At 43.3% G+C, this 27,201-nt stretch overlaps 3 pseudogenes; 1 reads left to right on the top strand and 2 right to left on the bottom strand.

Moving 5' to 3' along the window:
- The first annotated feature begins 1,229 nt into the window (after positions 1-1,229).
- On the top strand, positions 1,230-13,838 carry LOC114624787 (annotated as a pseudogene).
- A 2,852-nt stretch (positions 13,839-16,690) lies between these two features.
- LOC114624788 lies at positions 16,691-18,325 on the bottom strand (annotated as a pseudogene).
- A 749-nt stretch (positions 18,326-19,074) lies between these two features.
- On the bottom strand, positions 19,075-26,385 carry LOC114624789 (annotated as a pseudogene).
- Positions 26,386-27,201: the final 816 nt, after the last annotated feature.

A 27,201-nucleotide genomic window follows, 5' to 3' on the forward strand; every position in this document is an offset into this window, starting at 1 on the left:
GTCTCAAAAAACAAAAAACAAACAAAAAAAAGCAAACAACAATAACAACAACAACACAAAAAAAAACCTCAAGACATCAACAACAACAAAAAACTGTAGTGGAGAGCTTCCTGAGCTTAGCCTATTAGTGACAGCATAAGGTATGGCTGATCTCTACAGATGCAGTCACTGGGAACTAACACTTTCCTCCCCTCTTTCGATTTTAGATGCATTTGCTAGGAGAGTTCATGAACCTGAAAAGCAAAGCAAAATGAAACAAAGCAATCAAATAAACATAAAACCAATACTTTCATTGTTTGTTCCTTTTTTTTTTTAAGTAGGCTCATTTCATTTTTATGTGTATGAGTGCTTTGCCTGGCTGTATGTCTATGTACCACATATATGCCTGGTCCCGTCAGAGATTGGAAGAGGGTGTCAGATTCCTAAACTGCAGTCATAGATGGTTGTGAGATGTCATGTGGGTGATGGGAACCAAACCAGGTCCTCTGCAAGAACAACCAACTCTCTGACCCACTAAGCTGTTTCTTCCAGCCAGTATTTGCTAGTTTTTATAAATGACATTTAAAAACATACAAATGAGAGCTAACTGAAAGCTTTGCAGTCACCAAGCCTGGCCATTTTGTGATGGCATAAAATGATGGCATTTCAGCCACAACCCCCAGGCAATATACAAAAGAACAACAACAACAAACATGGCAGGTTATACCCTCAACAAGACCATAGTCTCCAGGTTAATTCCCCCAACAAACCTGTACCCCAAGATTACAAGCCCACCCCCTGCCTAATGACCACCAATGCAGAGGGGAGCAGAAATTAAGTTTAGGATATGACTCCCAGCACCACCCAATTATGTTAAAGGCCACAGTGGCTTTCCAATTAGATGCTTGCACATGTACTCCCTGCTTGCTGCTTACTATAATGTTAGACATTCCAAGTTCCCCCACTACCAAAACTGTACTATGTGACTGTAGCTGTCCAGCAGTCACAGGAGAATTGGGTTTACCTGAAAGTGGAGCTGGAAATGAATAAAGGCAGGAGATGGAGAGAAAAATGAAGCCAAGACAAAGTTCTGATCAAGGTTTCAAGTTTAATGTTCAGCTCTGAGTTTATAAAGGGAAAACCCACAAAACCTATCCCTGCTTCAGCTAGAGTATGTTGTAGAGCAAGGGTAGCATAGGCAGCCAAAACAGCTAAGTTTCCATGGGAACCTGCAACTGCAGCCAAGGCAGATGTCTCTGTCCAGGTGGATAAGACCTGTCAGTGGCAAATGTTCAAGGTCTGCTTAGTCTGCTCAAGGCTGAGAAGGCCCTGCTCAAGGCTGGGAAGGCCACATGTGACAGTAGTGTGTTGGTTGAGTTAGGAGGGAGAGCTAGCTCCAATAGCATAATGACCCTACTGTGAGTTGCATCAGATCTGCTCTTGTCTGTGTTTAGGGGACCACTAACATTTCCCTGGCACTACAATTTCACCTCACTGATACTGGTCTGTTCTTAATCACTGCTCATTTCTTAGCTCTAGTTAATCACCAGTTGTCTCAGTAGTCTCCTTCTCCTGTTGACTATAAAACCAGAGACACGTAGCCAAAGCTGTCAACGTTCTGCTGCATGCTGGATCTGGAACATGCCTCTTTGTTCTACTACATTATCACCACTTCTGATCTCAACTACTAGACTTCAACATATGTGTTGACTCTTGAGTCCAGTCAACACTTCCAAGGCTTAGGCTAAGGCAAGGTTACTGTCAGCTGCTTCTGCAGGCAGAAAATTCAGGCTTTACCTGCCTGTGGGTCGTTGAGACCCCTAAGTGGCAATACCTGCAACACCCTCTAGCACTGCACATATGGGGTGTTTGTTGTTCTGGGTGTCCTCTGTTGATCAAGTCTGCTTGTTCCAAAAACCAATGCTAGTGAGCTGATTAAAACTCACAGAACCTATGCTAGTGTGGTTTGCTTATATTACATCCACCCTTTACGTGTGTGTGTGTGTGTGTGTGTGTGTGTGTGTGTGTGTGTGTGTTTGTAACTGCCACAACACCTGCGTGAAGGTCAGAGAACCACCTGAGAGAGTCTGTTTTCTCCATCTATCTGAGACTGCACTCGGGTAGTCAAAAATGGCAGTAAGAGCCTTTATCGCTGTGTCACCCAATCAGTTTTACAGATGTACTTTCACAATTGTGTTGTAGTAAATTTGCTGTTCTCTGTATAACCATAGGACATTGAGAGATCATCACGGTACAAGCATCCCTAATGATTGCCTCTGTGGAAAATGAGACTTGACTTAAGAACACGGATCCATCCCTTTCTTTCAATCCTACATCCTGGGTTTTAGTCTATGCCTTTCTGATGTTCCACATTCATTATTTTAACATTGTCCTCTGTAGCCCTCTGTTGTCTCCCATTACCATGGAAACCCAGTCTATCTCAATAACTGTCCTTTTGTGTGTTTCGTTGGTGTGGTAATTTGATCATGCTTGGTGCTGCTTGTGGTACTATCTGGAGGTATGGCCTTGTTAGAGGATGTGTGTTTTTATAGAGGCAGAGCCTTGAGGAAAAATATATATACACATATGTATATATATAATATATTTACATATATTTGAACTGAAACCCTGAAAGTGTAAGACAACTGAAATTAAATAGTTTTCTTTTTAAAAGTTGCCTTGGTCATTGTACTGGCTGGTTTGTGTATTAACTTGACACAGCTGGTGTGATCACAGAGAAAGGAGCTTCCCTTGAAGAAATGCCTCCATGAGATCCAGCTGTAAGGCATTTTCTCCATTAGTTATCAAGAAAATAGGGCCCAGCCAATTGTGGGTGGTGCCATCCCTGGGCTGGTAGTCCTGGGTTTCATAAGAAAGCAACCTGAGCGAGCTCAGGGAAGCAATCCAGTAAGCAGCAGCCCTCCATGTTCACTTCATCAGTTCCTTTTACCAAGTTTCTACCCTGTGTGAGTTCCTCTCCTGACTTCCTTTGGTGATGGACAGCAATGTGTAAGTAGAAGCTGAATAAACATTTTCCTCCCCTACTTGCTTTTGGTCATGATGTTTGTTGCAGGAATACAACCCTGACTAAGATAGTCACGGTGTCTCTTCACAGTAATGGAAACCCTAAGACAGTTGGTTTTTATTTTTTGAGACAGGGTTTCTTTGTGTAGCCTTGGCCTCACTGAGAGTGCCCTACAGACCCAGGCTGAGGAGGACACAAAGGGAAGCAGAGGCTTATTGATGTCTGCTGTACAAAGCATGCCAGTCTTTCCAGGGGCTTGTGTGCTTTGGGCTTTTCTTTTCCTCCTGGTACTCTCTCTTCTGAAAAAAAGATTTTTTTTTTCAAAAAAAACAAGTGTTGGGAACTTCCAAGAACTGACCAAAAATGTTTAAATTGGCAAGCAGTGGAGTTGCTGTTTTACTAAATGTGCAGCTGCTCTGCAATTTAACTTTGGACCTTAGAATTACTTTTGTACATAGAACCACCTCCGACTTCTGCTGTTTCTGCTTGCCCTCATTACCATAAGTAAAGTGCTCAAAGCCTTTTAAAAAAGAATGCAAAGTGGGAGATTTCCAAAAAGTTATATGACTCCTAAGTGATCTAATTGGAAAAACGTTCCATGCAAACTCAGCCACAAAAGTCTGATTTTAAAGAAGGTTTTAGGACCCTGGCTTGCACCTGTCAAGCCCTCTTATATTCTTTCTGGCTTGGAACAGTATGAATCCTGAGAATATTTTGGTCATGGGAATTAAGGTTCATTGTCCTGCTTTGCCCTAGAGGTTGTATATATAGAATGAAATACACTTTTTTAATTTTGTTTTTGTTTTTTTTTCATTTATTTATTTCATGTATGTGAGTACACTGTTGTTGTCTTCAAACACACCAGAAGAGGGCATCAGATCCTCATTATAGATGGTTGAGTCACCATGTGGTTGCTGGGAATTGAACTCGGGACCTCTGGAAGAGCAGTCAGTGCTCTTAACTGCTGAGCCATCCCTCCAGCCCTTTGTTTGTTTGTTTGTTTGTTTTTTGTTTTTTTGAGACAAGGTTTCTCTGTGTAGCCCTGGCTGTCCTGGAACTCACTCTGTAGACCAGGCTGGCCTCGAACTCAGAAACCTGCCTTTTTGTTTGTTTGTTTGTTTGTTACAAGTAGATACACAAATGAAAATAGTACAGGCAGGAGGATCTCTGAGTTCCAAGGCCAACCGAGTCTGTATAGGTAGTTTAAGGTCAGGAAGAAAAAAGAAACCAACACTGTCCTGTTAGCTTTAACTGTCTGCTTAACACCTGGTAAAAAGCTATCAGGTGTTGTTTGACATGCGTGGCTCAGGACAGAACACACCAGGCCAAATGGTTCCACGTGAGGTTTATTCAGGAGATAGGGCAAAGGTGATGGCAAGAAGAGGGGGAAGAGGTCAGGGGGCTCTCCCTATTTATATGGATAGTGACTTAGCCTCTTGCAGGTAAAGGTGGGAGGTGAGCTAGGTGGATTCTGGGAATGTTTGGATGTTGCCTTGGCAATGATGTGGAGGTCTACTAGATGTATTGTGACTGGGTTCAGAGCCAGTCCTGATGCCAACATCAGGCAAAAGAACTACATAGGTCAGATTGGCATATGGACATATTGTGGGATAGTGCTTTTCTTGCTAAGAGATGCAGGAATATCCAAACCACTATGGACAGCACCATTCGCTAGGCAGGTGGTTCTGAAGAGAGTAAGAAATAAGAAAGGTAGATGAGGCAGTTTCAGGTGCCTTGCCTGCCTGTTTGCCTCTGTCCCTTTCTGCAAGAAAGTAGCTCCCTCTTTGATTGTGGGTTTTCTCTAGCTGCCTTGACAACCCTTGGTGGATTGTAACCTGCAATTGTAAGCCAAATGAGTCCCTCCTCCTTTAAACCTTTTTTTTTTTGGTTCATCCGAGTATGTTAACAGCAACAGAAATGAAATTAGAACCAATAGATGATGCTTACTAGTGTGGTAGTAGCCTTGGTATAGAAAACTAAGGTGAATTATGCTGACTACTGTTTACAGGTAGCAAACATTCAAGGCTTCTTCAGGCACTATGATATAGATTAGTAGGACTATGAGGGCAAAGGTAGAATTTGAAATGGATGCATAGGAGGAAAATGCCAAGGGTGTAGTGTGTATCCTGTGCTTATCGTAACAAAGGTGAAAAGTGATATATCAAAATGACCAGGCTTGGGGACTCCAAAGGTTTTACTTGTATGTTTCAAATATCATTTATAAAAACTAGCAAATATGGGTTGGAGAAACAGCTCAGTGGTTCAGAGCATTGGTTGTTCTTACAGACGACCTTGTTTGTTTGCCAGCACCCAAATGGCAGATCACTACCATCTGTGACTACAATTTAAGAATCTGACACCCTCTTCCAGTGTCTGAAGGCACCATGCATGTATGTGATACATAGACATACATCAAGGCAAAGCACTCATACACATAAAAATTAAATAAGCCTACTTGTTTTTAAAACTGGGAACAAGCAATAAAAGTATTAGTTTGATATGTATGTGTCTGTTTTTGTTTCATTTTGCTTTGCTTTTTGGGTTCATGAACTGTCCTACTAAATGCATCTAACCCAAAGTGGGGAGGAAGGTGTTAGGTCCCAGTGGCTACATCTGAAGAGAGATCAGGGCCAGCAAGGGATGTCTTAGTGGATAGACGCACTTGCTGCCAATCTCAAAGACCTGAGTTCCATCTGTGGGACCCACGTGATGGGAAGCGAGAACTGACTCCCACAGTTTTCTTCACACTTGCAACAGTGCCATTACACACACATGCACACACACACACACACCTACCTCCATACACAAACTAAATAAAAATGTGAGTCTGGCTGGGTGTAGTGCCGCATGCCTTTAATCCTTGCTCTTGGTAGACAGGGAGAAGCAGATGTCTGAGCTTGGGGTTAGCCTAGGCTACATAGTGAGACACTTAATAAGGAAGTTTAAACACATAGTAAATCTTTAATATTTTTGGCAAAGGTTGTTTTTAAACCCTTATGTATACAATAGTCTGCCTGCATGTATGCCTGTACACCAGAAGGAGAGACTGGATCTCATTACAGATGCTTGTGAGCCACCACGTGGTTGCTGGGAATTGAACTCGGGACCTCTAGAAGACCAAACAGTGCTCTTAACCTCTGAACCTTCTCTCTCCAGGCCTTGGTAAAGGATTTGAGATGACTTGTTAAAGTAAAGGCAAGAAGACTGCCATGATATAAAACCATGAATGCAGAGTGAATCACATGGAAATGTTGGAGCATCTCTTGTTACCAGACAGGGCTGGGACAGTTAGGGACAAAAGAAGCACAAGATGCAGTTCCTCTCCTCAGGTTGCTCAGTCTGGTAAGTGAATAGTTAATCATAATGCAGAAAGATAGATGGAATACACATGGTCTGGAGAGCTGTAATCCCAGAACTGGGGAAGCAGCTGGATCTACACAGTGAGTCCCTGTCTACAGAAAAGAAGAAAAAAATAGGAAAGCACAGTAACATAGTGTTAAACTCTTCTATAATCTCATTACTCAAGTGGGTGAGGTTAGAGGGTGCAAGTTTAAGACTAGTCTCGGCTACCTAATTAGACCTTGGCAAACGAAAATTAGTCTAGGTTCTTAGGAAACCATGCATTGGAGGTTGGCTTTTATATAACGTATAGAAAAACACAGAAACCTGCAGCTTGTGACCTGTGTTCAAAAATTCCTGCTTTTAAGTCTGGACAAGCATTTGCTCCTGGAGTAGTCAAGGGGTCTTTACTGTTTGTCTCTGAGTAATTTTTTTCTTTCCACACATTAGAATATAATAAATACTGAATGCTTCTAGAAACCCTTAAAAAGTCTATGTGCTGAGCAAAGGAATATTGTAGCTGAACTGTGATAATTAAATTCTAACTTTAATTTCCTGTAGCTTTTTACCTGTGCCTACTCAGCTAACTCAGGATCAACTTGAAGCTGAAGAAAGGGCAAGATCTCAGAGATCACTGAAGACCTCTCTGGATTTGTCTAGAAGGGAACCTCCCTCATATGGATACAGGAAAGGCTGGATTCCTCGGTTGCTGGAGGATTTTGGAGATGGAGGTGCTTCTTCTGAAATCCATGTGGCCCAGTTTCCTCTGGATATGGGGCAAAAGAAAAAAATGGACAATGGTCTGCCCATTCATTTGGATCAGGAAGGGAAAATTAAATATGACACAATTGCTGGACAGGGACATTCCAAAGACAAGGTCATTTATAGCAAATATACTATACTTCAGTTCAGCAATGTCTAACACTTCATCCAGTCAGCAAAAAGTTCATTTATATGGACAATCTGACGTTCTCTTCCATCAGCAGCCTCCTGTTTATCCAGTGGAATTGTGTAACCTTTTGAGTTTTTCCACTGGATACACATGGTGGGATCCATTCCTTCTCTTCTTCTACATTCCAAGAAGGAGAGTGCATTACAGGTACAGGAGGAGAAGGGGGGCCCCACAGGGAATTTTCTTATGACTCCTGAATTTTGGAGGCTCTAATGGATCTTTGTTTTTTAAGGATCCAAATAACCCTCTGTTTAGCTCCCAAATTATGTTTTTGCTTGCTCAGATGGCGTGTAGTGGATATACTGGAAGGAGGCTGGTTCTTTGCTGCATCAACAGGCTTGGCCTCAGCAATCTTCTTTGATATTTTCTCCAAGGCTACTCTTATCCTTCCTGTAATTTCTTTATTGTCTCTTCATCAGCAATTTCTATCGCAGCAGACCCAGAACTGCAAAGGCCTGATGAGCAGACGGTTAAAGCAATTCTAGGTCGGCTGAGATGAAAATTGTTGATGAGGAAACAATAAAGAAATTACAGAAAGGACAAGAGCAGCCTTGGAGAAGATCATATCAAAGAAGATTGCTGGGGCCAAGCCTGTTCATGCAGCTGAGAACCTGCCTCCTGCTCAGTATATCCAGTACATGCCATCTCAGCAAACAAGAACATTACATTTGGGAGCTAAACAGAGGGTTATTCTGATCGTTTAAAGGCAGAAAGATGCAATGGAACCTCCACAATTCAGGATTAATAAAATTCCCCGGGAAGGGGAGGCCCGTCTCCTCCTGTACCTGTAATGTACTCTCCTCCTCGGAAGACGAATGTAGAAGAACAGAAGCAGAAGATCTCGCCATGTGTATCCAAGTGGAAGAACTCAAAGGGTTACACAATTCCACTGGATAAACGGGAGGCTGCTGACGGAAGGGGACTTCAGATTGTCCACATAAATGAAAATTTTGCCAAACTGGCTGAAGTGCTATACATTGCTGAACGGAAGGTTAGACTTTTACAGTTTTTGCTGAATGTTCTTGAATATGTGAGTCCACATCAGTTTATCTCAGGTCCAGATGGACACTGACCTGTGTGTGTGTGCTAATGGCAGCAGGGGGTATCTGCAGCTGTGTACAGAGACCCCCCTTTCTAGCAGCAATGACTCTCCTGTGCCAGTTAGTGGTTTCCTAGGCTTACCTAATTCTTTGAAGATTATCAAGTACTGTTGCATGTTGCACAGTTTTGTAAAGTAAAAGTAAAGTTTACTAACTCACTTTACTTTTACTAACTCACTTTACTAACTTCTCTCCACCTAGACTCTGGTTAATTTTTAAAAACCAATTAGCATGACTGGATTTGCTTCATCACCACATGCTCCCTGTCCAGCAGTTCAGCTTTCTATTTAGGTACATTTCAGTAACTTGTGGCTGACAGAGACACACAAACACTCCACAAACTGGATTTAAATTGACTGCAGTTAATGTTAAAGGGCTGAGTGTGGCCACAAAGAAGTGGTGGTGCACACCTGTAATCCCAGCAGCAGGGTGGGACAGAAGAGCCAGAGGCCATGTAGAAATGGTGGAAATTCAAACCTGGGTAGAGAGAAAGATGGCTCAAAAAGAAAAGGAGAAACATGAAGAGAAACTTAGAGAAATGGCCAAGAAAACCAGAGAAAGGAGAGCTGGGATCAAAACCTGTGTGGAAAAAGGTATGACAATTTCCATTGTGGAATTTACGTTATGACAGTGTATATGTCATTTTAAAAAGGTCTTTGTGCACTGAGCATGGATGTGGGAAAATATTTTACAGCATGCAAAAGTAGTTTATAGTTACAAGAAAACTTGAGTTGTTTCAGAAATAATGTAGAACTGAACTCCCCAAAAATGAAGAGAGTACATGTCTAAAAGAAGTCTTTAATATGGGAGTAACTCACTTGGTAGTATACTTCTGCTTCCAGCACTGAGGAAGACGAGGCAGGAGGATGGAATGTTTGAGGACAGTCAGGACTACAGTGTAAGATCCTGTCTCCAAAACAACAACAAAGCAAATGAAGTCAATCATATAGTATATAATACAATAGATAAAGACAAATAAAACACAAGGGATATAGAAATTGCAGAAGGAAAGTCTTGTCAGAAGGGGGCTTACTTGTAAATGCTAATATTCGTACAAAGACCTGGAATAAACCATGTGGCTATCTGGGAGAAGAACATTCTAGATAGAAAGATAGATGACTACAAAAGCCCTTGAGTTTACCCGAGTATAGCTGATTCTGTGCATAGGAGATGTGTCAGAGCAGCTAGGGATCTGACCCCAAAACAGCAGGTCAGCCCCATGACAGCACTGTCCCTGCTGCACCAGTGGGCTCACCCTGCCGGACCGGTCAGGATTGTGGTGTGCAGGGTCCAGTGCTTGGATAACATCATTAATTCCCGTATTCCACCCCCAGTGGCTTCTGTGGCACTATTAAAGCTGGCCAGAAGTCACCTTAGTTTTTGAAACAAAGCCTCTCTGCTTGGAGCTCACAAATTTAGCTAGGCTGTCTGGGCAGCAAGCTCCAACCAAAGCCTGTACATGGTTTTCAGTTCTTTCCATTTGTTAAAAGATCTGTGTGGTGTGCTGTGTGTGTGCACATACCCATTACATGTTCATGTGGAGGCAAGAGGGTGACATTGAGTGTCCTGGCTCAATCACTATTTGTATTTTGAGAAAAGGTCTCACTGAGTTGAAAGCTCCCCAGCTGGCTGTCTAGAGGAGTTTTTCGACAGACACACACTTCAATGTGTAGCCATCTACCTGGAGATCCAGACTCGGATCCTCAGGCTTGAACAACAGACTCTTTACCAACTCAGCCATTTCCCCAGCCCTGTCTTTGCATTTTATCATGACAATTCTCAAACATGAGGAAGAGCTGAAAAGCCATGTGCGATGAAATGAACCTCTCTCCACCTAGACTCTGGTTAATTTTTAAACCCAATTAGCATGACTGGATTTCCTTCATGACCACATGCTCCCTGTCCAGCAGTCCAGCTTCCTACTTAGGTGGATTTCAGTAACTTGTAGCTGACCTAGGGGTCTCCACAAACTGGATTTAAATTGACTGCAGTTAATGTTAAAGGGCTGAGTGTGACCATAAAAAAGTTGTGGTGCACACCTGTAATCCCAGCATCAGGGTGGGACACAAGAGCCAGAGGCCATGTCTCAAAAAAAAAAATGAAAGAAAAGAAAAACGTGGCATTTTCTAGGTTGAAGAACCTCTTGTCCAAAATATGAATAGTGACGAATTAATTTTCAACTGTGTCCACAGAGGATGGAGAGGCCCGTGAAAGAGATGAAATCCGTCATGACAGGCACAAAGAGAGGCAACACGACTGGAACCTTCCCAGGGCAGCTCCTGATAAGAGGTGGGTTGTTACCTGCATAAATGTGAGTCAGGAAGAAGGGCAGTTCTTTAGCTTGGTAATAAAATGAGAACAAACTTTGCCACACTCAAAAGGTTTATCGTAACAGAATTGAAGCTCCCTAAAAGATTCCCTGCTCGTTCTTTACCTTGTAGAACTAGCAGTTAGTCTTGAGAATGTCAGGCGTAGGAAAGGGAAACATAATTAATGTCTGTATTGAAGGGAAGGATAAAATTGTTCAGGTGTCTGCTTTTTGATTCCCAAGTGATGGAAGAAGCTGCTTGCATGCCTGTGTGTAGATGGAAAGCCAGGCACCATAGCCTTAGTGACATCCTTTCTAGGTCATGTGCTGTGCCACATACAGTGGAAAGAAGAGTAAGTTTTGAAGGAAGATTCTTGACTCCTGTGAGCAGTTTATTTAACATTCAGAACAGGACTTTGTATAACGGGAAAATGAAGTGGTGTAAAACAAACCCAATAGATTCATAGGAACATAAAGTGGGCATTGGCAAAGTTTGTGATTTACAAGAGCCTGAGGACTGAGGTTGCTTCAAAGTCCAGAAAATGCTGTGCTCCAGAAGTGGGATTTGGGTTAAATGCAAATAAGAAACACTCTTCCCATATGAGCAATTATCCATCCTCTGGTGATGTTAGCACCTGATCTAATCCATTTTCAAGCTTAAATCTTGACTCTGCCAAGGTGGTTCCTTGTTTAATTGGCCTATTTCTCCTCTTTGCAAAAACTGAACCCATGGAGAAGAGAGAAATGAAAGAAATATCAAGGTGGTCAGTGAGTTGGGGATTTGCCACGTTGTAAAGTGACAGTGGATCTGTACAGAAATTGGGCCCTTAAAACCAGTAAAATGGCTGTGAACTTGTAACTGGATGAAAATAAAATTGTCTACAGAAATATTTTAAGACATGAGCATCTTGTGAGGTGGTGACAGTTCTCTTTTTTTCTCGGCTGCATCTGAAGTGTTCTCAGGGCTGCTAGTGTGATTGTGCATCATCAGAACATATATGTTCATGAGACATAAATACAACACATTCATTTCCTTTGCTTCTGAGAGTGGGTGTATTTATATTGCGTATATTCCTTGTCTGTGAAAATGTATTGATAATTATGTATTTCAAATAGGTCAAAACTACAGAGAAATTAAAATCGAGATATCAGTGAAGTCATTGCTCTTGGTGTGCCCAATCCTCGAACTTCCAATGAAGTTCAGTATGACCAAAGGCTCTGCAACCAATCCAAGGTATGAGGAACTAGAAAACACCTTTATCTTGTGTATAGGTTTCTTATGGTTTCTATTGCCGTGACAAAATACCACAACTGAAAAGTAAGTTGGGAAGGAAGGGGTTTGTTTTAAAGGCATACACTTCCTTTTTTTTTCTTTTTTTTTTTCTTTTGGAATTCAGTTTTTTTGAGAATTTAATACAATTGACTTTGACCATATTCACTCTCCTCCACCTCCTCCCAGATCCACCCCACCTTCCCCAATACACCCAACTTTGTATCTTCTTTGTCTTGTTTGGGGATTTTGTTTGGTTTTGGTTTTTGAAGGTAGGTTCTCTGTATCCCTGGCTGTCCTGGAATTTACTATGTAAGCCAGGCTTGCCTTTGTAAACCAGATCTACCTATTCTCCTCCTGAGTGTAGAGATTAGCTATGCATCCCCACACCCAGACATGTGTCCTTTATTGTTTGATTAGTCAACACTTGGTTGGTGGTGGTGTTTGAGACAGGGTATAGTATATAGCTCTGGCTGTCTTAAAAAAGGCTATTTAGACCAGGCTGACTTCAGACTGGCAGAGAGTCACCTGCTGCCTCATTAGTGCTGGGATTAAAGACTTGCAACACTACAGCCACCTGAATCTAATGAGTACCTTGACTTAATCTTAGTCTCTAAGAACTTAAATGTGTGTGGAGAAGTTTATACTTGTTATTTTATATGAATGTTGCAGTTGCAGTTTTTATCTGTAAACACGGAGCTATTCATTGCTCAGTCAGATTCAGCATTGGATAAGTATACCTTTATATTTGGTGTCTTTCATTTTTCTACAGGGTATGGGCAGTGGATTTGCAGGTGGAGAAGATGAAATTTACAATGTTTGTGATCAGGCCTGGAGAGGTGGCAAAGATATGGCTCAGAGTATCTACAGGCCCAGTAAAAAATCTGGACAAGGATATGTATGGTGATGACCTCGAAACCAGGATAAAGACCAACAGGTACCAAAGCAGACAGCTGATGGTTGGTCCTGCTTACGCCAGTAAAACAGAAGTCGTTTATGACCTTTTCTCCTTTTCCTCCAGATTTGTTCCTGATAAGGAGTTTTCTGGTTCAGACCATAGACAGAGGGGCCGAGAAGGACCAGTTCAGTTTGAGGAAGATCCTTTTGGTTTGGACAAGTTTTTGGAAGAAGTGCCTCTTCTGGCCTCAAGTCTTTCCTCTGTTGCTGCCCAGCTCATGTTGCAGTCTGAGAACTGTCACTTCATGTTTTCTGGAACTTGGCCCAGCAGTCCCACCAATTACAGTACATTGAGTTTTGTCAAAGTGTGTGGCTGTGGTGGGTGCCTTCGGAACTGCTGGACAGGAAACAGCCCTTGCAAAGGGGATGGTGGCTTCTTCTCTTTGTACAGTTTCTTATTTACATAGTTGTTGAGCTTCATGGACCAGGAGTTTTGTTTTGGTTTTTGAACAAACCCTAGAGTAGAGAATCTTAGTCATGCTAGTCTTTATACTGGTTTTGATGTCATCACAATACATGCCCTTGTCCTGCTTTTGTATGCTATAAAATACCTTCCCCCATACATATAATCTTCATTAAAATACTATATTTATTAAAATACTTCTTAAAATACCATAAATATCTTTAAAATATCTAAAATATATAATAAGAAATGTATATATGATTCTAAGTCGAGACAGTCCTCTATATTTCAGTAGGCCTGTCTATTCCTTGGACTGCTTCTTCATGCTGCAGTTCTGATTCCCATGGAAACAGGGCATCTTAGAAGATCTAGTTCAACTCAAGATGATCCTTTGGGTTTAAACAAGTTTTTTAAGAAATTAAAACACCATACAAGTCTTAAGGAACCCTCAGAAACCATTCTCGCCATGGAACTGGAGCAAGGAGAGAAGCAGTCCAAGGAATAGAGATGCCTAGTAAAATTTAGAGGATTGTCTCGACTTAGAATCGTGTGTGTGTGTGTGTGTGTGTGTGTGTGTGTGTGTGTGTGTGTCTTATTATATATTTTAAGATATTTTTAAGATATTAAAGGTATTTAAGGAGTATTTTAATTAACGTAGTATCTTAATGAAGATTATGTGTATGGGGGAGGGTATTTTACTGTCAGGAGCCATAATGGGACAAGCTAATAATTAGCAGTTGATCATCCTGAAATGCTTGCTTGAGATTATTATATAATCTGTGACAGGTGTGCCCTATTCAGCAAGACTGTGGCGGATGTATTTTAGGAAAGATCCTGCTATTAATATGCTTTTTTCTATTGTTAAACATATGTAACAATCACTAAGCAATAACACACCCCTTTGGAGCAGATCTCTGCAGACCCACGAAGATGTACTGTCTTGTAGTGATGGTATATAGACAAATAGATGACTTCTTAAGTCTTAATGATGATCCTATAAGAATGCTAAAATTATATCAATGATTATTAAGGTCTTTTATAGTGGGACTGCTATTAAGTCCCTTTCTGATATTCAAAACTGCAATGAAAACTCTGCCAGTCTCCCGAGTGTCATCAGTTATTTTGCCCTTAGATAGTAACCAAACTCTCTCCTGCTCAGAGCACATTCCAAGGTGGTTGTAAAACAATTAACCAAAGGTCACTAAAAGGGAACTCATTTATTATAGATGCTAGGACAGAAGAGAAAATATTGCCTGGGTTTATCTATACAAAACTTCACTAATTTTTTAGTTATAGTTTTAAACCATCGGTGAACCTATGGAGCTAGACAGGTGATGGATGTTTAGTCAGATAATTACTCCTAATATGCATGTAAACATTATCTGTTGTAAACTTCTATTTCAATTTATGATTTGAATTTTGGTGTGAACTTGTGACGAACTTTGTAACATGTGATCATGTACTCGGAATGAGGTATAAGTACTGAAGACAAAGACGTTCGTTCGTTAGGAGCCATCTGCTCTCCCCCTTCTTTTTTCCCTGCTTAGAATTTCCCCACTTAGAATTTTTCCTCTGTTAGAAGTCTTTCCCTTTCCCCACTTAGGGCCTTTCCACCTTTTCTCTTAGATAGCTTTCATGGAAACTCTTTACACTTAGCAATAAACTATAACTTTTCTGCGACTTCAAACTAACAGACCTAAGTTAGTACTCTCTCTGCAGGCACTGCCAGGCTCTAAGGTTATTTGCCTAATCCTCTGATGTCCTTGGGCTGAGGTGCTAAGTGTACCCAGAAACTGCAGTTTCTGGCCTCAGAGGATCAAACAGATAGCAGGTCAGCTACAGTAGCCTAGTAAGTAAACTTTAGTAGAGAAGTAAACCTTATCATACAGCAACCTTAAATATCTCCTAAGACCAAGTCTTACCTCCGCCAACACTCTTCCAATTCCCACCCCCCTCGGCTGCCTCAAGAAGAACCGACAAGATCACCTTCTCCTTGCACCAAGCCGGGGCTGGCTCTCGGCATTTTACAGCATACAAAAAAGCTGGACAAGGGCATGTATTGTGATGATGTCAAAACCAGGATAAAGACAGATACCAATGCAGACAGTTGATGTTTGGTCCTGTTTCAACCAGCAAAGAAGTAGTTCACCTCTTCTCCTTTCCCCTATATTCCCTGATAAGACATTTTCTGATTCTCATGGAAAAGGGGCATCTTAGAAGATCCAGTTCAACTGTCTAGACACACACATACATATATATATACATATATATTTCTATTTCTTATATATTTTAAGATATTTAAGTTATTTAAGTATTTTAGGACATATTTTAATAAACATAGTATTTTAATGAAGATTACCTTTGCCTATTGTGTGGTATTTATATCACAAAACACCATATGAAAATCAGCACATAGCTCTGAAGCACATAGACTGTAGGGAATATCTTCTACTCACACAGACCCCAGGTGAGAAGTTCAGACACTCCACTGTCCCTTACTGTCCACCCTTGGGAGGTAAATAGGAACACATGGTCAAAGATGAAGTGGAAATGTGGAGGTTACACAACCTCCTTCCTTTAGACACATACACACATCCCTCGATCACAGCGTGGCCCCTCCTAGAAAGTCAGTGTAGTGTATTTCTCAAAGGGAGAAGAGAGGTAACATCTGAATAAAAATGCGAAGCTGAAGAAAAAGAGCAGATGATCAAACTCTTATGTCTGTTCCATGGAGAAATCTGGAATCCTCATAGGATGCAGATCTACAGCCCAGTGCATGATAACACCAGTACCTGTTGGTAGAAGCCATGATCTCCCTACAGTCATGTCTACACAGGCGTCGCAGAGTGTCTGATTAGAGCAGACAGCCAAGAATGAGGCCACGTGGTAAACTGTCACCCCAAAAAACCAAGTGCAAAATCAACTTCTATGACTCAAGAGCTAAACCAGGTCGAAGCTTTGGTGTATGCTGGAGGTTATTTTGGTGACAACCAGAGCTGACAAAGATTCTCTACTCTAGGGTTTGTTCAAAAACCAAAACAAAACTCCTGGTCCACGAAGCTCAACAACTATGTAAATAAGAAACTGTACAAAGAGAAGAAGCCACCATCCCCTTTGCAAGGGCTGTTTCCTATGCAGCAGTTCTGAAGGCACCCACCACAGCCACACACTTTGACAAAACTCGATGTACTGTAATTGGTGGGACTGCTGGGCCAAGTTCCAGAAAACACAAAGTGATAGTTCTCAGACTGAAACATAAGCTGGGCAAGGAAAGACTTGAGGCCAGAAGAGGTGCTGGAGTCACCCCACTGCCTCCGGTAGGGACTCTTTCTAATAGTAGAGGCTGCTTCTCAGCTGCTAGCTGTCAGACACCATTTCCTCCTCATCTTCCTTCCTGTCAAGTTCAGGTGTCTGAAGATTCATGAAGCAAGACATATTCTCTGCTACTGAACCCAAATTTAAGTGCGTCATCTTCTTTCAGTTCATAGTATCTCTGTGACTCAATAAGCTTGTTCAAAAATGTTCCGTTGCCCGAGCCGAGGTCAATGCTTTAAGGCTTCACCGTCTGCCCAACCGTGCCATTAGCACGGGTGTACTCCACAAGCCAGTACTAGAAGACTGCATGTTGCTTTGAGCCAGAGGGATGGTCCATGGGAAAGTCTGTGATACCACGATGTCTACCCAAAAGGTCCGCACTCTGCTGATGGGTGTACAGGACTGGAAGTACCTCATCGTTTTTAAAAGGGTAGAGACGCCACCATTTTGGGGGGATTCTAGCTTCTAGGGGCACCCTGTTTTAATAACCACACCCCCAAAGGTATTAGTGTCCTGGAGAAGTGCCCCAGAAAGTTCAAAGCTTGGTTTTTCTTTCAGGGGCACCTCTTCTGTTCCCAGCAGGGAGATGGATCACCTACTGAGCCTCACCTCCAGCACTTTCATTCTGCTGGCTGTGCTCCTTGCACCTCCCATTATAAAAGTGCCTCTCTTCTTCCTGGGCCTGCAAGTCTGCCGGTCTCAATCTGGACCCCGCCCACTGACAAGCCTCTCATTAGAGCTCTTCCTTTGGTGGCAATGACCCCGGTCTGGTCTCACTATTCTGAGCTCTCCTGTGCTCCTGTTCTGATGGCTCCCAGTGGCGTTGAACCTCTCGTCCTCTCCGTGGATGGTCCTCATGTTCCTGTTTCATTTTGACCGTGGAGTAGTCCGGCTTCTCTTAGCCCCAGGAGACTTGCTTCATCTCCCAGAGGACTTACTTTTCTTTTCTTTTTTTTTTTTTTTTTTTTGGCTGGGGAGACCGGCTTGCTCCCCGGGCTCCACTCCTGGGGTGACAGGCGTGGCCAGGCTTGGCAGCAGGCAAGGATGGGCTAGCAACTGGAGTGTCAGGCCCACGGGTGCGCAATGGATTCGGGGATCAGATGCTCCTGCTTCACTACCATGGTCCCCAAATCTTCACCTGAGCCGGGCGGTGGTGGCGCACGCCTTCAATCCCAGCACTTGGGAGGCAGATGCAGGCAGATTTCTGAGTTCGAGGCCAGCCTGGTCTACAGCCAGGGCTACACAGAAAAACCCTGTCTCAAAAAACAAACAAACAAACAAACAAACAAATCTTCACCTGAGCAGTGTCTCAGCAGGCCACTTTGCTCCTGATCTCTCATTTATTCCCTCCCCCTCCCCTGCCTTCCAACCTGAGGCCAAACTGAGATTCACTTGAATGGTCTATTGACCTTTTTTTTTTTTTAAATTCAAGCTTTATTACTTTTTTGGGAACTCTAGTTCACGATTAAAATGCTTAGGCCGTTCGAGAGTACTGAGAACGCCAGCCACAGGAGGCCTGCAGGCCTAGAGCTGAATCTTGGCTTCTGCAACAGAGAGAGTCAGTCCGTTCCTGAAACAAATATCAACTTCCATCTGAAATAGTCAGCTCCTCCTAAACACCAGTGCATTCACTGCTGATGATCTTCAGCTTACACCGAAAGCGGTATTGAAACGCATCTTAATTCTTGTCAGAAAAACAACACAAACGAACCTAATCTAGTCCAGCATTCTCAGGCATCCAGGGACCCAATTCCAAATCAAGAGGACAGAGTACTCTATAGTTGCATGTTCCCAGTCATGATCCACATACTCAATACCTTGATGCACTCTGGGCTTCAGTCCAGACCAACATCATACATGTCTTCTGAATATACACATACTCCACAAGTCACACAGTGTAATGTACTTTACCTCATCCCCAGACTGAAACATTACCTGACACTTTAAAGAGACTCTTAGGAGGTTTACTCTTTCTAAGTATGCCTGTGAACAGGAGCAGGGCAGCGAGGAGGGAGCCTAGTGGGCTCACTATAGGTCAGAGGTAAGCACATAAAGGATCTCCAATTTTCTGAAAGACACTAGAGACAACAGGTGCAGATGATTGCCCGTTTTTACCTCTCCTTATAACTTGTGAAAATTAGAAAGCCAGTTCCGTATCTGTCTGTGACACCTGTAGAACTACCAAACCTGACAAGAGAATAACAAAAGGTTGTGAAGTATAAAGGCCTCATTTTCTTAAAGATTTATTTATTTTTATTGATATGAGTACACTGCAGCTGTCTTCAGACACACACTAGAAGAGTGCATCGGATCCCATTATAGATGGTTGTGAGCCACCATGTGGTTGCTGGGTATTGAACTCAGGACCTCTGGAAGAGCAGTCAGTGCTCTTAACTTCTGAGCCATCTCTCCAGCCCTTAAAAGCCTCATTCACATGGTACAGATATATAAAAACACACTGATGAATTTCTCAATCTGACATGATTCTTCCAAACATTAAGAGTCCAGAAGGAGGGTGTCAGAAATCCTCTGGGGACAGGAATCTCCCTGCATTGCTGACATTTCTCAAAGAACTGATTCAAGCATCTGAAAGATCCCATCTGTCCTGAGCTCATGATGGCTTCAATTCCGGGCAAGTAGTCCTCTTGGCTGAGAAGTATCATCTTCCAGGACTGGACCTGGTACTGCTTCATGAGTGCATTCCCACACACCTCCAAGAAGTCAAACAGGAGAGTAGCTGTCACGTCTGAGAGATGTTCCGTGTTTAAGATCTGTGCCAACCAGTGCCAACCATGATTTAAGCCATGAGCATGAGTTCCCGCAGGTTTCCACATGGCCACTGGAGCTAGATGATGGCAGCATACAGACAGATCATCCCAGACATTCGTTTTAGAAAGTTGTCCTGTTGCCCAACCTGGAGTCTGTCACTTGGTAGCCAAGCATCCGTTGATAATCCTCCAAAGCCATCCCTTCCTTGAAAGCTGGGTAGAAGGGAACAGAGTAAGGACACTTCTTGTGGAGATGAGCAAGAATGAGGTCTCCCACTTTGGGGTGGAGCATCAGATGCCAGATGCCACCACTGCAATGGGGAATGCTGCTTCATGGTGAAAGGCCACTTTCTCCTCCCCTTGTTTCACAAATTTCTCTGCCAGTTTGTACTGGACAAAGTCCAGCCCCTGAGGGTGAAGAGTGACAGACAGGGAATGCCCACCGGATTGGACAGGCTGTCCAGAGAGCAGGCTATGGATCTTGTCAAAGACCTCCTTCAGCTTGGAACCTGCCATAGTGGAGATCTGGCTCACTGGGGCGGTGGCTGCCTTCTGCAAGTCTATCTTTATCATTTTGGTCTGACTGTCCCTGTTGCTGGTCAGGTCCTCAAAGGCCAACACACATTTGACAGCAGCATCCTGAAGTTGCTGGTACCACTGAGTCATACTAACTTGTACCTTCTTTACCTGCAGGACTTCATTCTGCATCCCTGCTGGGCTTCAACTGGGTATAAAAGTCTGGGCGGGAGCCACCGGCCCCTGCTGTACTTGTGACTCCTGCTGCTTGACCCGGGCCTCCTCCTCTTCCTTCTTCACTTCAGAGGCTCTGGTGGTCTCCTGCTCCAAATTTGAGAGGAGGGCCTGCATTTCCTGCAGCGCCAGCTCAGCCTCAGCTTGGTTCTCTACTGTGGGATAGCCACTCTTCAAGGTGATGTGAATGATTCCGAAGATGAGACTAAACAATTGGTTGCCCCGGATCTGGAAGGCAGCCAGGTCCATATTCAGCAGGTCTTTGTGCTGACTCCTCTGGCAGGGTGCGCAGAAGGACCTGGCCTTCCTCCTTCCGAAGTTGTCCCTGCTCTGCCTGCTTCACAGGCTGCTGCTGCTACTGCTCTGCCTCTCGAAGCTGTAGGTTGAGAACTTTGGCTCTGTGGCGATCCTCAACTTTAAGCTTCTCCTGCTGGCCCAGGGCTTCTCTGGTCCTCTTCTCCATCACTTCCTCTAAGTCTGGGACTCCTCGCATATCTTCAGCCCCTTCAGCTCGTCAAACCTCTTTAGCTGTTTGGATGCAATTGCTGAGGGGGCCCGCATCTTCCTCTCTTGCTCCTCCTGCCACTGCCTCAGGCTCTCTGTTCCTCTCATTCTGTGCGCCAATTCGTACATTCGCATGCAATCTTCAACTTTGACCGCTGGAGAAGACTAAAGTGCAAGAAGTTCTGTGAACCGGGACTCATGTGTGCTCTTGGTTCCGTTGGGTGTTGAGGGTGAGGATTGTGGGGTTCCTCTGTCAGGAGACTTAGTAGTGTGGACTGGTACTGGCCTGAAGCAGATCCAGAGGATGGTGAATTATCCGAGGAAGGAGCATTCTCTTGGGTGTGGCGTGAGGTGTTGGGTATAATCTACCACCCACGCAGAGTGAGAAGATAGTTTGGGAAGAGACTTGTATTCTTCCAAAACATTCTCCTAGCACAGCATCCACTCGTGGTCATAGTGCAGGCATCCTTTGCTGGAGTTGCGGAGCGCCCTCAGGATTTCCCAGCAGTGACCTCAGGACATCCCGCTGGACCACACTGACCTTTTAACAAATAAAATTTTAAATAAGTTTTCCTCTAAAATGTATTTTGGAAAGAATTTTTTATCAAAATTTCTGCACACAACATTGAATTGTACAGCTTAATAGAAATTTCATCTTATCATTCTGAGGAATGTTGCTTTTTATTTTTAAAAAAAAGCAGTCTAAGATTTAATAAAACACTTAATAGACTCAGATACCACCTTAATAGATTTTTAAGAAGTTTAGAGTACCTTAGAGTACTCAAGATAATCAGGTCATTTATATTTATCAGGACTTTAGTATATCACTAGAACACTGACAAATATGCACTACTGCACTTTGAATGGACATGCTGAAAATATGTAATAAAAACAATTTCAGGGCTGAAGAGATGGCTCAGCACTTGAAAGCACTGACTATTCTTGCAGAGGTCCTGAGTTCAATTCCCGACAACCACGTGGTAGTTCACAACCATTTGCAATGGGTTCTGATACACTCTTTTGGTTGATGTGTCTGAAGACAGCTAGACTATGCTTATAGAAATAAATAACTCTTAAAAAAATTTTTCAGCTCACAAAATGAATGAGAAATTGGAGAAGCCACAGATTTTGTTACTTGGATCTACTTTGGGACACAAAATAACACATGAAAGCAGTTGACATAGACAGATATGACAATTACATGAAGTCCTGGTGCATCCAGTGAAAGCATAACAGCAAAGGCCAACCAGAAAGTTCATCTCCATCTCCTTAAGATGTGAGAAAGGCTTAGTAACAAACCAACCAGCCAGAATAGGACAAAACAAATTAACAACAACAACAAAAATCTCCAGAAACACTATTGAGTTCATGTTGTATTGGCCATCTACTTCTGGATATGGGCCTTTCCCTTAAGAGTGGTTTTGTGCATAGTGAGACTCCCTTGGAGAAAATTAACTTTTCTTTTGTGAGCAGTTACTGGAGATAGTATCTGGAACCAAACCAGGTCCTATGCAAGAGCAGCCAGTGCTCTGAATGACTGAGCTATTTCCCCAGCCCGCATTTGCTAGTTTTTATAAATGACATTTGAAAACATACAAGTGAAAGTCAACTGAAAGCTTTGTGTTCAACAAGCCCAGCCATTTTGAGACTTCACTTTTTGCCCTTGCTACAATAAGTACACGATACACACTGCACCCCTGGCATTTTTCTTGTGTGCATCCATTTCAAATTCTACCTTTCCCCTCGTAGACCTACTAATCTATATCATAGTGCTTGAAGAAGACTCGAATGTTTGCTACCTCTAACAATTAGTCACCACAACTTTATTTTTCTGTACCAAGGCTAGTTCCACACTAGTAAACATCATCTGTTGGTTCTAGTTTCATTTCTGTGGCTGTTGTTAAAATACTCCAGCAAAACACAATGTACAGGAGGGGCTTATCTGGGTTACAATTCCAGGTTACAACCCACCAAGGGATGTCAAGGCAGCTAGTGAAATCCCACACACAAACAAAAGCAAGAGGGACTTGTTTTCTTGCAGAATGGGAAGGAAGGAGACAAGCAGGCAGGCAAGGCACCTAATGAAAGATGCCAGCTTCTGAGCAGCCTAGTCGCCAAGGAAGCCTGCAAGGGGTTCTAGCCATGGCTGTGGCCAGGTTACCTCTGCTCCCCAGCCAGAACTGTCCAGGTAGAAAAATGGAAAATATATGTATGCCCAGACCCTTCTGTATCCAGGACCCAAATCAACAAGCTACCTGGTGAGCACCATCTTCTCTGAAGGAGGACTAAGACACGTAAGAAAGATGATTCTTTCTTTCTGAGATAGGGTTTTCCTGTGTAGTCCTGGCTGCCCTGGAACTCTTTCTACAGACTAGGTTGGCCTAGATCAGATATCTGCTTGCCTCCGCCTCCCAATTTAAAGGCAGCACGGATAGACTACTGTGTTTCATCCTGGGCAGAGCTGGGGTATACATACATTTCCCCAAAGCTCCGCCTCCACACAGTGACACACCTCCTCCAACAAGGCCACACCTCCCGATAGCACCACACTCTGCTCCAAGCACAATTCAACCACCACACAAACAAAATAAACAAACAACAGGACAATTCTCACCGAATACTGGGTTTCTATGGTAATGAGAGACAAAAGAGGCTATAGAGGACAATGTTAAAATAATGAATGTGGAACATCAGAAAGGCATAGACCAAAACCCGGGATGTAGGATTGAAAGAAAAGGATGGACATGTGTTCTTAAGTCAAGTCTCATTTTCCACAGAGGCAATCATTAGGGATGCTTGTACCGTGATGATCTCTCAATGTCCTATGGTTATACGGAGAACAGCAATTTTACTACAACACAATTGTGAAAGTACATCTGTAAAACTGATTGGGTGACACAGTGTTAAAGGCTCTTACTGCCATGCTTGACTACCCGAGTACAGTCTCAGATAGATGGAGAAAACAGACTCTCTCAGATGGTTCTCTGACCTTCACACAGGTGTTGTGGCAGTTTTACACACACACCCACGCTCACATACATACACATGTCCACACACTCATACACTACATGTAAAAAAAATTATTTTATAATTTTATTATATATATAAAGGTGTTTTGTCTGCATGTATATCTGTAACCACATGCATGCCTGGTGCCCGAGGAGGTTAGAAGAGGGCATTGGAGCCCTATGAGTACCCCTAGAGTAGCAGCTGTTTCTGGATCACTGTGTGAGCATTGGGAATTAGTACTCTTAACTGGTCTCTTCAACTCAATAAAATTTATTTTTAAATGACTTGGCACAGGCAATGCTTTCCTTTAGTTCTGTGGGGTGTGGGTTTGATTCACTTGTGCTGGATTTTCATGAGTTTCCCTACCTCATCTGGTTCTGGAACTTAGTAAATTACCTAAGTTGTCTGTGTTTCAGCCCCCCACTCCAGCAATTTACAAAAAAAACAAACAAAGGAATGTTTCAGAAGACCTAACTTTTCTCTATCTCAGTTGTAATCCCTGGATACTTAAAGTTGTTAGGAAGTTGAAGTGAGCTGACCCGGGCTGGGGAGGAGATCTGCTAACTCAGTACAGTGCTCACTGCTCAAGCAGGAAGACTTGAGTCTCCTATTAGGGACTACCTCCGACCTGCAACGCACCAGGGTCCCATGTGTGAGAACAATGGGTCTTTTTCAGTGTGTGTAGACCCATTTTCTCTGGTACAGTTAGTTTGTAGTCAGCTGTACTCCATAACCCCTGACCCCCAACGCACTGCTGTCACACAGGATGGTTTTGTTGATGGGAGAGCCCCAAATGTCTATCGAGGCAAGACTTTATAGTCAGCAGCAAGCAGAGGGCACATATGCAAGCATCTAATTGGAAAGCCATTGTGGCCTTTAACATAGTTGGCTGGTGTTGGGAGTCATATGCTAAACTTAATTTCTGTTCCCCTCTGCATTGGTGGTCATTAGGCAGGGAGTGGGCTTGTAATCTGGGGATGCAGTTTTGTTGGGGGATTAACCTGGAGATGCTGGTCTTGTTGAGGGTTTAACCTGGAGATGCTGGTCTTGTTGGAGATTAGCCTAGAGACTGGAGCTAGGCTTGGGTTTTGTTGGGGGGCAACTTGGAAACGAATGCTAGGTACTAGCCTGTTAGTTTGCCTGAGTTCAAACTTAGGTCAGGTTCTCTAAAATGTAGTCTGAACTTAAAAGATTTGGCATCTCATTCCCCCCTTTCTCTTGTGACAAGATGTCCCAATCAGGGAATATTCTGAAGCTTTTCTGTCTTTGTGGTGTCCCTGGGAAATGGGTAGGGCCCCATTAGTGAGAGACAGGAGGGAGTATTGAGGCTGAATTCTCCTCCTGCTGACCATGGTCTTCTTCAGCTGCAAAGGGACGTGTAGTGGATCTACACTGCAACTCTGTAGCACAGGGACCCTCTCAGTGAAGCTCTAGTGACTCCTGGCAGTGTCTCTTAATTAGGGCCCAAGCTTCAGGCTAAAGTTGGTGGAGCTCAGGAGGAGGATCTATTTTATGGAAAGCACAAAGTTTAAGCCAAACACATTCGTGTACTCATTGGACACTCTGGAGGTCCTGTAATAACTGCCAGTAGGTGAACCAAACATAACTTTAAAAGGGATGAGTCCCATCTTGTATGGAGAGTTATTTTACTCTATAAAGGATGCAGGGGAGAAGAATCAACAAGTCACCATGAGTCTCTAAGGTCAATTCAGTTAAGGTTTCTTTTAGGGTTCTATTTGTTTTCTCTACCTGACCTGCACTCTGGGGTCTATAAGCACAAAAAGTTTCCAATCAATCTCCAGAATATTAGCTAATCCCTAACTTACCTGGGACACAAATGTAGGTCCACTGACTGACTCTAAAAACTTAGAAAAATACATACCTTGGGAGAATTTTTTAGTAGTTTCTTTGTTATCATCTCCACAGTCCAATGCTCCTAAAAAGGTATCTATGAACACCAGCAAATACGTACATCTAAGTTTTACCTCTGTGGAATCCGTTAGTCTGTTTCCTGATAGACTCCTGACTTGGTGCTCTGGTATTGAGTACTGGCAACCCCATTAGTCAGTTGACAGTCCTTATAGTTTTTAACAAGTTTAGCAGTTTTCAAACTGGCATCATTAATTCTGATATGGGACTGGTGGGCTAAGTCCTGTATTCTCCAGGATCCCCTGTGTGAGAACAATGGGTCTTTTTCAGGGTATGTAGACCCGTTTTCTCTGGTACAGTTAGTTTGTAGTCAGCTGTACTCCATCATCTCTTATGATATTGAGACGTGGACAGGTTTTTGGCCCAGATCACATTTCCTGACTGGTCCGAGAGTGTGGGATCTCCTGAGTTTAGGGCAGTCAAGGACATGGGGGCCAACTGGGCTGCCTTGTTGCCCTCTGAGTTGGAGTTTAGTCCTTCCTTCTGATGTCAGAAGGCCTCTCTCTATATAAATAGCCCTATGGATATGAGCTGTAGCAAAGGCACACCGGTGGGCCATCTGAGTCTCTGGTCTTTTCTCAGCTCTAATGCCTTGGTCAGAGCTGCCAGTTCAACTTTCTGGGCTGACATGCCTGTCAAGAGTGGCTCTGCCCATATGATCTCGGTGTCTGAGACCACCGCTGCCCCAGCATACCTCTGTCCATCCTGAATGAGGCTGTTGTCATTGGTGAACCATGTTACTTCTGCATCCAACCAAGCAGTCGTTCGGGGGCCCATCAATCAAGCTCAGGGTCAGGCAGCAGGGCAGCGGAAAAGTTATCCTGGGGGCATTCAAGAATAGAGGCTGTTAATGAGTCATTCTGGCATCATCTTTAACCAGGAGGCCATTGCTGCACTGATGTGTAAACAGGACAGGGGCCAGCTTCTGCCAATTGGTGGTGACACATTGGCCATTGGCTGATGCCAGGGATCTGAGTCTGAGTATGCATCCCCTGGGTCTAGGGAGGTCACCTGTAGTTGGCAGAATAAAGCCTTCTTAGTGTAGGCTCAGTAGTCTGAATTTTTTTTATTGGATATGTCATTTATTTACATTTCAAATATTACCCCCTCTTCCAGTTTCCCCTCTCCAAACCCCTTATCCTATCCTCCTTTACCCTGCATCTATGAGGGTGCTTCCTCATCCACACACCCACCCACTCCTGCCTCACTGTCCTAGCATTCCCCTATACTGGGACATCGAGTCTTCACAGGACCAAAGGCCTACCCTCCCATTGATGCCAGATAAGCCCCCTTCAGCTCCTTCAGTCCTTCCCCTAACCCCTCCATTGGGGTCCCAATGCTCAGTTCGATGGTTAGCTGCAAGCATCTGCATCTGTATTGGTCAGGCTCTGGTAGAGCCTCTCAAGAGACAGCTCTATCAGGCTCCTGTCAGCAACCACTTCTTGCTATCAAAATAGTATCTGGGTTTGGTGTCTGTATGTGGGATGGATCCCTAGGTAGAGCACTCTCTGGATGGCCTTTCGTCAGTCTCTGCTCCACTCTTTGTGTCTCTATTTCCTTTAGAGAGGAGCAGTTCTGGGTTAACATTTTGGA

This window comes from Grammomys surdaster, unplaced genomic scaffold (genome assembly GCF_004785775.1).
Source record: "Grammomys surdaster isolate TR1022 unplaced genomic scaffold, NIH_TR_1.0 210, whole genome shotgun sequence".
Taxonomy (NCBI): Eukaryota; Metazoa; Chordata; class Mammalia; order Rodentia; family Muridae; genus Grammomys; species Grammomys surdaster.